The sequence below is a fragment of the Chlamydotis macqueenii genome, chromosome 2, assembly GCF_036417535.1.
Source record: "Chlamydotis macqueenii isolate bChlMac1 chromosome 2, bChlMac1.mat, whole genome shotgun sequence".
NCBI classification, from domain to species: Eukaryota; Metazoa; Chordata; class Aves; order Otidiformes; family Otididae; genus Chlamydotis; species Chlamydotis macqueenii.
In genome coordinates this window covers 47,045,939-47,058,108 of record NC_141557.1, presented here as the reverse complement: position 1 = coordinate 47,058,108, position 12,170 = coordinate 47,045,939, and positions in this window count along the sequence as shown.

Genomic DNA, 12,170 nt, shown 5'->3' with positions numbered 1-12,170 from the left:
CCAAACGGTTAAAAGTAAAATGGTTAACCCCAAAATGGTTAACACCTTTCTGAAGTATCCCTCTCAGCAAGGGCCAGAACAGCACACTATTAAGACACGTCAGCGCCCCGGCCAGCAGCCAGCTTGCTTTTGGCTTCGGTCAGTAAAAAGGGCAGGTAAGCAAAAGTGGGTAAGAATTTGGGAGTTACAAGCCAGAAGCTTGTTTTGAGCCTGGAACACTTTTGTGGGACTCGGTCCTTAGCAGTCTCGGGTAAATTCAGAGCAAGAGAGTTTGGTGACATGGGAAAAGGACTCCAAGCAGAGAGAGCGGGAGAAAATTCACACTCAGAACAAGCATCCCAACCCCATGCCTCTGCTCCCTGCACCTGGCTGCTCAGCCTGGGGGTTACTCAGACCCGAGACTCTCATCCTGTCAGGTGCAGTATCTCTTCATCATCTTTTGCCAGGAACAGCTCCCAAACACACCTGCTGCTGCCTGCCCGAAGGGGAATGAGACCATCAGTAGGATGTACCTCAAAAGGGAAGGAGCACCTCCACCCCTCCACCAGAGCCTCGTTATTCCTTTAGGCTTCACTGGTTGGTCCCACTCCTATGTTCGCACTGAACCCCACTTCAGTACCTGACTTCTCAATCTCTCCTTTTGAAATAAAATGAAAAACTAAATTAATGTTACAATTCTCCAGCTCAGGAGCTGCCATAGGCAGGGAAGAAACACAGATCTGTGAGGATCAGCAAACAAGAGTGAGCCAAACAACCGCTGGGAGCATAAATATAAAACAGTCGGTGGTCACTACACTGATGGAAGGCATAAAAATAATCTCCTTGGGGGTAGAAGATAAAGCAGGGGATGAGAGAATATCAGACTGTGGTGTATAAAGAAAAAAAAAATAGCGTTTTATTCCCTAACAACATCCAAAAGTATCTCCAGTTTAGAAGTACCCAGAGGGAATCCAAAGGTAACACCTGGGGATTGTTACAAATACAGCTAGAAACAAAATCACAAACATCTCAGCCGCCACTTGCACCCAGCAGCCTCACCGCTCTGTCCTGCCCCGTGCAAGCAGGTTGGTGGCTGCCTCACCTCCCCACAACCTCCCGCACGCGCACTCGTGCTGCAGGCTCAGGCCATCGGCGCTGGCGGTATGGCGCCCATAGCCTGCAGCCCGGGTGCTCGCTAACCAGTGCCTCAACGTCCAGCCTCACCCCAGGACGGAGAGAAAACCCACAGATGACCACACTGCCAAGAGGTGAGGCCAACTGCTGATCACAGAAAATAATTGCTTTCCCTTCAGCCCTGTTAGGAAGGTAAGCCTGGGCCCGTTGAAGAGAACAAAACACACAAGCTGCTTGCCAACCTTGCAGTCCGCCAATGAAGAATACGTCTCAGGAAGCTATGCTTAGAAAATACTATTTCTGTGTTTCTCAGGATCTGTGAGGCCACATCTGGAGTGCCAGGTCTGGTTTTGGGCTCCCCAGTACAGGAGGAGACATAGACTTACTGGAGTGAGAGCAGTGAAGGGCCACCAAGATGATGAAGGGATTGGGGCAGCTGTTGTGTGAGAGCAGGGACTGCTCAGCCTGGAGAAGAGAAAGCTCAGGGGGTCTTACCCATGTGTTTAAATACCTGATGGGGATGGACAGAGAAGACAGAGCCATGAGCACAAACTGGAATACAGGATGTCCTGCTTAAACTGAAAAGAAACCTTTTTCTCTGTGTGGGTGGTCAGACCCTGGCACAGGTTGCCCAGAGAGGCTGCAGAGTCTCCATCCTTGGAGATACTCACATCCTGACTGGACATGGCCCTGGACAACCTGCGCTAGGGGACCTTGCTCTGACCAGGAGGTGGGTCCAGATGATCTCCAGAAGTCCCTGCCAACCTCAGCTAGTCTGTGCAGACACAGAGACTGACCAAGGTATCCTACCTACGTAAACGGGTCCTCTTCTCCAGCCACAGGGGAGAATTGGGCATTTCAGGGGGAGACTGATGACCTCAGGCACCTGGTCATGTAAAAGCCATCCTACAGAGAAAGGTTAACAAGAAAGCTGATAAAATAAACTCCTGTGGGATGTGATTTCTACACTGCAATATTGCCAGAGCTCTGCCTGCTCTGCCAAGTATGATAAAAAGACAAGAGCTGAAACTTCATATCACTATTCAACCAAAAGGAAACTGAAAAAGCTCCACCAAAGCAATAGGATGTATTTTTGTGTTAAATGATCAATCCAGACACACAATTCATGAATGGGTAGATGCAGTTGTGAATCAGCTCAACTATACTGACAGATTTGATTTACTGTTAGAGAAGGATGGTCCACGGGCAGCTTGAATTTCATCACGATTCATGTGCAACCTCCCGAGCACCAAGCCACACTGACATGCGGTATCCAAACCCCGGGAGATGGGAGATGCCACAGGTCCCACCTGCCCATGCACCAGGCCGAGGTGCTGCACCGCACATCCATGGAGGCCAGCTCTTGCACTTTGTTCTATAACATGTCAGAGCAGAAAGCCAAACCCTCAAGCGGGTAGACCTTAAACCAGTCAACTTTCAGGAAATGCTCCAGAAATAGCACTGGTTATAAACACAGTTGAACAATTGGCTCCATTGAAGAGGGTGGACTTGGAAGGCGCTGTGTGGGTGGAGTGCTATGTACCTACTGCGAGTGACTGACAGTTTTCTACACAGCCTAGAAACTGAACTTGCTTTGAAAAATAAAGCAGAATAACAATTAGTGCTTTTTATTCCTAAATTAAAATTTATGCACCAAAAGGGAAGCAAGCGCAGCAAGTAATTTTAGCATACCACTGGAGAAAGATAAGCAAACCTGAAAGCATGGTACTGGGGAAAAAAACCCTCTACTTCACATATAAAATGTGGGAAGCTTGAAAACAAACAAAAATAATAATTATTGAGAATTTTTCCTTCTCTTTCACCGGAATTGTTATGCCAGCCTATACAAGTAGCCTATTTTTAAGCCTGCTGGAAGTGCAGATGTAAGTAGTGTCCACAGACAGATAAAAAACCACCTCATGGCTTTTATCAATTGGTTAAAAAGAGAGCAGACAGCTCTGGAGGCTGAACTGCAGTGAGCAGTGCACGCACCCAAAAGCAAAGATTCAGCCTTTGATTCACGTGGTAATCGGTGGGCCCAGATGACCCTGGAGGTACATAGGAAATCATGGTCCTCAGTCTCAGGAACTGGTGGTTAACAGGGGCAAAATAATTTTCTTGCTCCCCTCATGTTTTGGGATGAACAAGAGAGGTGTCCATAAGCTGATAGATCCTCCTGGCACATCTATCACTTGGTTTCTTCCTTTACCTGTTCGCAAATGATGGAGCAAACTGGCCATTGCCAAAAATCCCTGGAGCAGACGGATGTCCCCAAGCTACAGGAAAACTGAGAAGCCAACCCGCCTCCTTCCCTCCGCCTCAGGGGAGAAGGACATAGAGGTGGCAGCTGCCTTGCTCTAGATCACACAAAGGTCTGAGGCAGAGCTTGAAGTCCTGAGGTATTGCCTTGTGATCATCCACGAGACGTGGGGCTGAGGACTCCTCTCCTTTCGTGCTCACCTTCCCCTTCTCCAGTGCCCTGAATTCACACTCTTTGGGAATTAAAGTTGATCATTCCAGGCAGAGGGACATAAAGTTGCATAAAAATTGTCTGCTAAAAACAGCACCACACATAACCTGACAGTTTCCCAGCCTGTGCCAGTTATCCCTCCACTGCAGAATGTCAGATCCTATCTGCACACGTCATAGTTTGCAGCAATTCCACTACTTCCTGAGCTGCGTCTCCATGGCATGGAGCAAGCTGGGATATTTAGCATAGTGTTGAGGTGCACAAGCACAGCACTGGGATTTCAGCTAACAGGAACAACAAGGAATTATGCATGCCTGGAATCTGAAGCCATGGTCCAGGAACCAAGCTCTCGGTTAAATTCAAGCCTTCCCAGGCAGATAAAACAGGCAGGAAGCACAGCAGCCAGGCCCATCCACTCGCTCTTCAGCTACTCTTAGCAGAGCTGCAGGAAAAATCCAGCTTTGTCAAAAAAGAGGAAAAGTTTAAAAAACTACCAGGTCATTTAGAAGACTATCAACATCTATGTTCCAGCCTTTTGCCGCAGTCACACCCAGGAGACGCTAATGCTATTTTATTCATTGGGAAAGGGGCCCAGGCTGTGCGAGCATCGCTGTGGGGAGCTAGTTCAGAAGCACAGGCTGGGTCAAGGCAGGGCTCCTGGTCACCTGGTACCCAAGCACCACGTGTGCCCAGAGACATCTGCCTTAGAGCTGTGATGGTGATGCAGAGGGCACCTGAATATTATGGATGTTGCAGTTATGGGTCTGCAGGTTTGAATCCCACACAATGAAAGACAACACACGCACAAGGCAAGACATATTAAGGCTGTAAAGTCCCAGTCCTTAAAAAAAAAATCAGGAAAGTGTGAAAATTCAAGTCGCCTGGAAACCTTGATACAATGCCCTTCCATTATATCATCATGCATTAGCTGTACCAGTAGTTTCATAGCGGGGTTTGTACATTTACTGCAAGCACGACAGCAGCAGTAACCGCAGCAAATGCTATTACAGCAGTAGCTTTGAGGAAAAGGATGAAATTTAAGCACCCAGGCAGAAAGGTGCCCTCCGGCTGTGCAGGAGAGCTCCTCCTCCCTCTCTTGCTTTCCCTGGCCATGACCTTGATGTGACCAGTTTCTTAGCCCAAACCCAAAGTGTGGGCTCCAGCTCTGAGCCCACCCTAGTTAGGGCTCACTATTAACATTGACAAAGGTAATATCTCATGTTTCTACTGTTGTATAAGGTTATCTAAAGGTATTCTGCCCACAAAGTTTAGGGTAGAATAGTGATTTAACTAAATATCATGGCTAGGAGCAGAGACTCAATAGTCAGTGGGGTACTACCTTCAGCTAACACCATCAAAAGCAACTGCTGGCTTGGGAATTTGGTCCTTGCCATCCTCAAAAGCCCAGCAGAGCCTGCCTACCCACTGCATCTCTGGGATGTTGGCAGGAAAGAGAGATGGTTGTGATTTTTCCAGGAATGGAGAAAGCTGCATCCACTGCTCCTGCCACTGCAAGTGGGATCCTCCTCTTGCATCTGCATCCTCACAATGATGACACAAGATTGTCAAAAGTTTGCATACAAATGCAAAGTTTGGCATACATTATTAACTGTTAACAATAAGAAATAACAGACTGAGGTGAAATTACCCCTGAAAGAAACATACAGGAAAATATCTACCCTCAGAATAAGCTATAAGTTTCACCTTAATGATTAAAGTTAAAGTTGGTACCTAAGCCTTCAAATGCAAAGGGATGCATTATTCTCATCATCTTTTTCTACTTCAAGGCAGCAGAACAGGAACAGCTCCTCTGTTTCATTCCTTGGTGATAGAAAGCCATGGAGTCCTCACCATTGCATCACTTAAATCAAAGTGTGAATTGGTGGAGACATTTTTTACTATGGTAGATGTTAGCAAAGCCATTACAGATTTTGTAAAGCATATCTTGGAAAGAGGTTACTGGTAGCGACATGATTCATTGCACTGTTCAAAGACTCGGCTTATTGTTTGGCATGCTTCCATCTAATTTGGTGTCTAATTAGGGATTACTCATATGAGAGGTCATTTATGTCAAGAGAAGAAATAATTTCCAGAATAATTTGAGTTTTTCCTACATATATGAATGTTTTCCCAAGTACTTCTCCAGCTATTTGAGATGCAAACAATTACTTCAAGTACTACCACTTCATTCAACACTGAAGCGAGTTTGGGGCAGCAAAACCTGGGGACCTTGCTGCGGCAAACCTCACCCAGCATCTTTGCTGTAATCCAAGCAAGTTCAGGTGTAGCTGGAGTAAAAAATATGCTGTAGACAGAGGTTAAAAGTATTTCGTCCCAGCATTGGCTGCTGGGAGTAAATCTCATAGAGAACATTCACCAAAAAAAGTGGTTTCTGGAGACTTCTGTCTTGAATTTGACTGATTGGGAGTGTGGAGAGAAAGGAAGACAAGACATGTGTAAGGGGGGTGATGACAACAAGTCGCCTTTCAGTCTGTTCCTGGAGGAACTTTGTTGACACATGGTTCAACCTCTCCAGGTTGAGTTGTCCTACTTCCAGCAGTGCCACCTTTCCACCTATAACCTGGTCACAGATTCCTTAAGACTCACGTCCCACGAGTATTATCGGGAAGTGTTGCCACAGAAATCCAGCATAGCCTTTCAGCTGAAGCTGTATCTCATGCTTTAACCCAAAAAGGCCAAAAAAAAATTGAAGGAGAATGTGTAGGAGTTTGGCCTGCAGAACCAATCAGCTGAAAATCAAATGTCAGAATACACATCTTCCTCAGATGTTTGACTACCAAGGAAAAATATTAAATTGTCTTCTGGGATATTAGACATATGCATAAACCTGTATGCTTTGCTAAGTTGGTTTAAGATATTTGGAGACTTGTTCTCTGTTAACACAAAGAAAAGAAATTAGAGAGGAAGATCTAATGGCCGGCTGCCTTTTGTTTTTTTGTTTTTTTTTTTAATTGCTCTGTTCATTGAACAATCATACTAGAAGACTTCATTATGCCTTTGCTTACTTTTTAGAGTTGACCACGTATTAAATAAACTCTCATTAACTTAAGGAAACAAATTAAGGCAAAACATATGAACCTTTTCAAGCTTTTGAATAGGTAAAGCATTAAGCTGTGAAAGTAATTACCAAGTATCTGAACAGGTTTGATTTGGCAGAAAGTAGAACAGTTTTAATTTACTAAGGAAACATGAAACCTATAAAAATTCAAGCTTTTGACTTTGCCTCTTACTAAGATGGTTATTCTTACACAAAAACATTTATCACAGCATTTATCTTGAAAGCCCTCACTTTTGAGGCCATCAGAAGTCACGTTACTTCTCCAAGTAGCATAACTCTGATAGTTTCTACAGTGAGAAGACACCAGTAGATGTGCAGGTCTTCAAAGTTGAGAGCTTCATGCAATCATGCCCTAAAGTGCAAATGGGGAGTTTAGTACGAACAAAACTTTACTTAGCAGCTTCAACTGTAGAGCAATCATTTTTATGCCTTTGTAGTTAAGCGTATGTTACAGAACATCTATGCATATTTGGTTTTGGGTTAGTTTTTCCAGAATCCAGCAATTAAATAAAAGTAGCATTTTGAGAAGCGAAATGCACCATTCATTTGCTTCTAATTTAAAAAAAAAAAAAACCACAACCTTTCAAATAAAAAGTGTTTGTGATGAAAAATTTGAAGCAGATGCTAAAACAACCGGGCTCAGAAGCCTGCAGTTCATACCCCTCAGACCAAGTGGTGAATCTCACTTAAGGCCAGGTTCCTCTGTGCAGAAAACTAGATTTAGATACATGTACTTAATAGATGTCTTGCCATGATTAATCTCACACAGGGAGGAAGCTGTCTGTGTGGGCTCTGTCTGTCGTTTTTTAAGCTCTCAAAATAAAGATTGAAGGCAGGGATACTTTTCTCACAGTGACAAGTGGCAGAAGTTCAGGATATCCTAATATCACCTTCAGGCAAAACCATGCCCATGGCTCCTGAAAAAGAGGAATACCCAAACTGGTCCCCTGTTTCATTTTAAGTGGGTATCCCCTGAAATGGAAACACCCCCTCACCTCTCCCAGTATTTACCAAAACCACTCTGCTGAAGGATGGAGCCTTTCCGACCTCAGCAGGCACCAGTGATGGCCTCAATTGGTGTTCACAGATGAGCACCCATCGCTCCAAAGGCCTTTGATAAATATTGGAGAATAGGTCCATTTGAGTGGGAAAAGCCTGCGGGAGAGCTCCAGTACCCTCTGCTACCACGAGGCCTAAGGCCACTCAAAACTTCTGTATTTCTGAAGGAAAAAAAGTCACGTGCAACAGTGGAGGCGATGCCCTCGCTGGCTGATGGAGACACGTCAGGCCCAGCATGCCTCAGGAAGAAATCAGTTTCCAAGTCAAGCAGCTAGGTGTAATGCAGCCAAACACAGCTCTCTTCTCTTTTCTTTTCATGGAGGGGCTGTGGCTCTGCAAATAGTGTGGTAAGAACTAACATTTAACCCTTACTGGGAAAAACAGCCTGTAGGTTGAAGTTGCTGCAGGGACCCTGATGTACCCTGAAGCTGTTTTTGTACCTTTCATGAACTTGTCCTCATTTCCTACATTTGGGGGAAGAAAAAAAAAAAAAAAAAAAAAAAAAAAAAAAAAGAAAATGCCTCAGAACAAAAAGTCTCCAGAAGAAATCAAATACATCCAGGAGGCCTGTAAATGCCTTTTGCTTGTTAGGGCTCAGCTCCCTTTAAATCAGTCACATATAGCAAACTTTGTCCCTCTGGTGCTCCTTTTCAGTGTTTCTCTCCCCTGACGGGAGGAGAGGCATACGGCACTCTCCTCCACCCCTCCAGCTGACCACAATTCCCTTTAGCACAGATTTGCACCCATGTGCAGGACAGACTTTGCCTTGGTGAGCAATGTCAAAGTGCAGCTTTCTGGTGACAATGGAAGAAAAAAAGAAAATGGGTACATACTTTACATGGAACATTTTGTTCCTTCTAAATAATACTTTCTGAAATCAAATAATTTCCAGGTAGAAAAAAATAAAATAGTTTTGCTGCAAAGATGACAAGACATCACTGCAACTTTTCCCCTCATTTTCTTCTGAAAAAAAAAACACCTTTCAGAAAGTGAGACCATTTTTCTAGCCTCCTGTCTAAAAAGGTGCTGTCTGCCGACAGAGTATTGCTCTGTCAGAGCATCTTTGACATCATGGCAATCTTTCTACAGCTATGAGTCACTGTAGCAGTTGTACCAGGATAAAAATACATATCTAGATATAAAATACATTCACACACACACAAAAATGTAGGAAGAAACAAAGCAATTCCTTCAGTTTCTGAAGATTCATCTTGCCCAGAAGTGTAAAGCCTGACTTGCGTGCAGCAGCATAGCAATTCTTTAACACAAGAGATGGATGCAGCCCAAACCACAAAAACCCATTTCCTATGTTAGGAGTGTTGCTAATTGAAACAATTTGCCATGCTTTATTTATGCTGCTGAAACAACATGCCAGAAGTTTCTAAGTCCCCATAAAAGGACTGCCCCTTCCTCCAGGCTGGATCAGTTTTCCATACCAGAACTCCTCAGTTTCAAAGAAAATTAAGTAACCCATGCTTACTTAATTGCTGGGAAGCTATACTTTATCAAAAATAAACAAATCACTAAGTCGGATGTAGAAAGCTATTTATACTAAAGAAGTGAATTCTATAACATGTTTTCAGTTTCTAGCTTCAGAGTATTTGAGGAGACAGATTTGCTCCCATCTTTGTGTACACAGCAGCCCACAATAAAATGCTGGCTGGTGAAGATGTGCACATGGATGAGGGTTATTCAGCATTTTGCTTCCTTCCTACCCCCCCCCCCCCCCCCCAACATTCACATACTTAAATTTACTCTCTGTCACACTCACAGGTATCTCAGGATAGTTTCTTCAGAGTAACATTTTTTTTTCCCCCCTCTAAGGTCAAGAAGTTGAAGTCTCAATGTTAGCCCAGTGCCAACAACAACAAAGCAACTTTTTCATTTATTACTGGTGCTCTACAAATTTTGCTCTAATACGAGTAGCAACTTTGCTCTTTATTTACCTGGAAACTGCACTAGACTATTCACACACATGCTTAAAAATAAAGCAATTAACCAGTGTTTTGACAGACTGAGATTGTCCAAACCTCACAGATTCGAGTCCAAGCAGCAAGTAGAATCCCTTCAGCTTTCCTGCTTTGGGCAATAAAACTCTCCGCTTCTCTTTGTTCTTTAAAAGCAAATAACATTCTAGCCAGGAGTTTCTGAACTGCTGTCCTCCTCTAGACTGACACCTTTCAATTAACGGTTAATCATTTTTAGATAAAGACCACTGCACAGGAACTACTCCAGGATGGCACAGTCTCAATGAAGATCCAAATGATAAGTACTTTAATTTCCACTCATAGTAAGTGTCAGTTTTGCAGAGAGGGCCTTGGGACTGGCCGATCCTTGCTGAGTCTCCCATGCTTTCCAAGAGTAGATCTGACTGATTCAGCCTAGGATGCATTCCCAGCTATTACTGGGATCCTCAGGAGTGAAGATTTCAAACATTTTCTCTATGCATTTCTATGTGTTTTCTATGTGCATTAAACTTTTTTCAAAATAAATAAATAATAAAAAACCTAAGAAAGCAGTCAGTATGAACTGATTTCATGCACTTTAATGTAGGACAAAAAAGGGCTTCAGACATTTTCTCTTCTGGGCTGAAAAACTAAAATAAAATGTACTTTTATGCTATTATCCCAAAAAGAAATTAATTTGGAATTCAATTGTATGCATCAGTTGGGCGTGAATAAATTACAAACATCATGATCTTAATAAGAAGATGCTGAACCATTTATTTTTATATTGAAAGCTTCAAGTATTTTACAATCCTCCTCCCCAGTGATCTGAACATACGCCCTTAAAAACAGCAATTAATAACATATCACTGGCTATGCGAGAAAAAGGACGTGTACAGTCAGCAGCATACTATCCTAGCAAACTAGGTTCTCTAGAAACCCATTTCTATGATTTAGGGGGATGGCATAGCTACCAGCAGTCAGATATCAAATACTCAAGGCTATGTTTACACACACATGAGAAAGACATACACGACTCACTCCAGCTGGTAGTGTCGTTATATATTATTTATTAAAAAAAAAAAATTAAGTCACAACTTTCCCTTAATGAAAAGTGAACTGGAATTCGTGCCTGAATGTTCACTCTAAATATAGCAGAGTAAGCACAGTGACAGTCAACTTTAGACAGGAAACAACTGTAAACCAAGGTTTATATGGTCATACAAAAGGTGAGTTAAAATAGAACAAATAAAAACGGCAGTCCACAAGCATCATATTCTTCCTTCAATAATCAAGAGGTTGTGAACAAAAGCCCAACCTCCATTACATTTTCATCAGTTGATTAGAAAGAACATGAACTACAACATTTCATCTAAGCAACTGCAGAAACCAAGCTAGAGGGATGAGACAGCCTTGAATTTCTCTTACAGACTTTACATTCCTTTTCAAGAAAAGACAAGTGAGAAATACTGACCAGATGAACGCACAACTGGACTACTCTGATAAAAATGTATTGTGGCAATTCAGTTACCTGAGAAAAACAGATATCAGTACCGCAGGAATCTTTTTAAGTTCTTAAATGGCATTAAAATGACCCAGTACACTTTGAAATATGTGATCCCAGTGATTAGCCAGAGATCTAGGAATACACATTTCTACATTAAAAGCGATAAACAGGAAAATACCTGAAACAATCAAAAGGCACTTTTGGATGGCACATGTTTTACTATATGCTAGAGAAAATTGAGTCAGATATGGCATCATACTGAATCTTATAGTGGTTCAAGCAGTATAATTGTACACACTGTTAAATATAGACCCTTGACTGTATAAATAATAGATCTGCAACGCCAGCATAGTTAACACAGGAATAAATACACATTCTTTTTGATGTAAACAGTAAGGTTTCTAGTAAAGACATTTTAATTTTAGACATTATTATATGTTTAATATTGTTGCATGCAACACAAAGTTTTATGGCACCTCTGTGTACCCTTAGGCAAGAAACAGTCACTATAAGACATTTGGAGAGAAATTCTCAAGTCATTAGGTCTAGTGCTGCATGCAAAAAACACAAACATCCTCAGTAACTGCACACCTGGACAAGCCAGATGTTTGTATATAAAAGGGAACTTTATTCATATACCCGTAGTCCTCTGCATGAAGATCTGACCCTTAAGTTTTAAAAGGCACAGAAACTGAGGGGCGTGCTACCTACAGCGCTTAAAAATCAGACTTATTATTTACCTGATTTCAAGAGGTGGCTTTTGAAGGCAGCTAGATGACTGAAGTACAAGTCTTGCTAGAAATCAAGAGTTGTCCCCACCATCATCTCAACATGGTTGTTAAATTCAAATTGATGAAAAAAAAAAAAAAATCTAGACTTTCCTTATGGATTCATTCTCATACTTTGCATTTCAGAGAAACCACCTGCTGGAAATAATCTGTTTTCTTCACTCCTTTTTTGATCCTTATTCAATAACCAAGCATCTCAACATGTGAA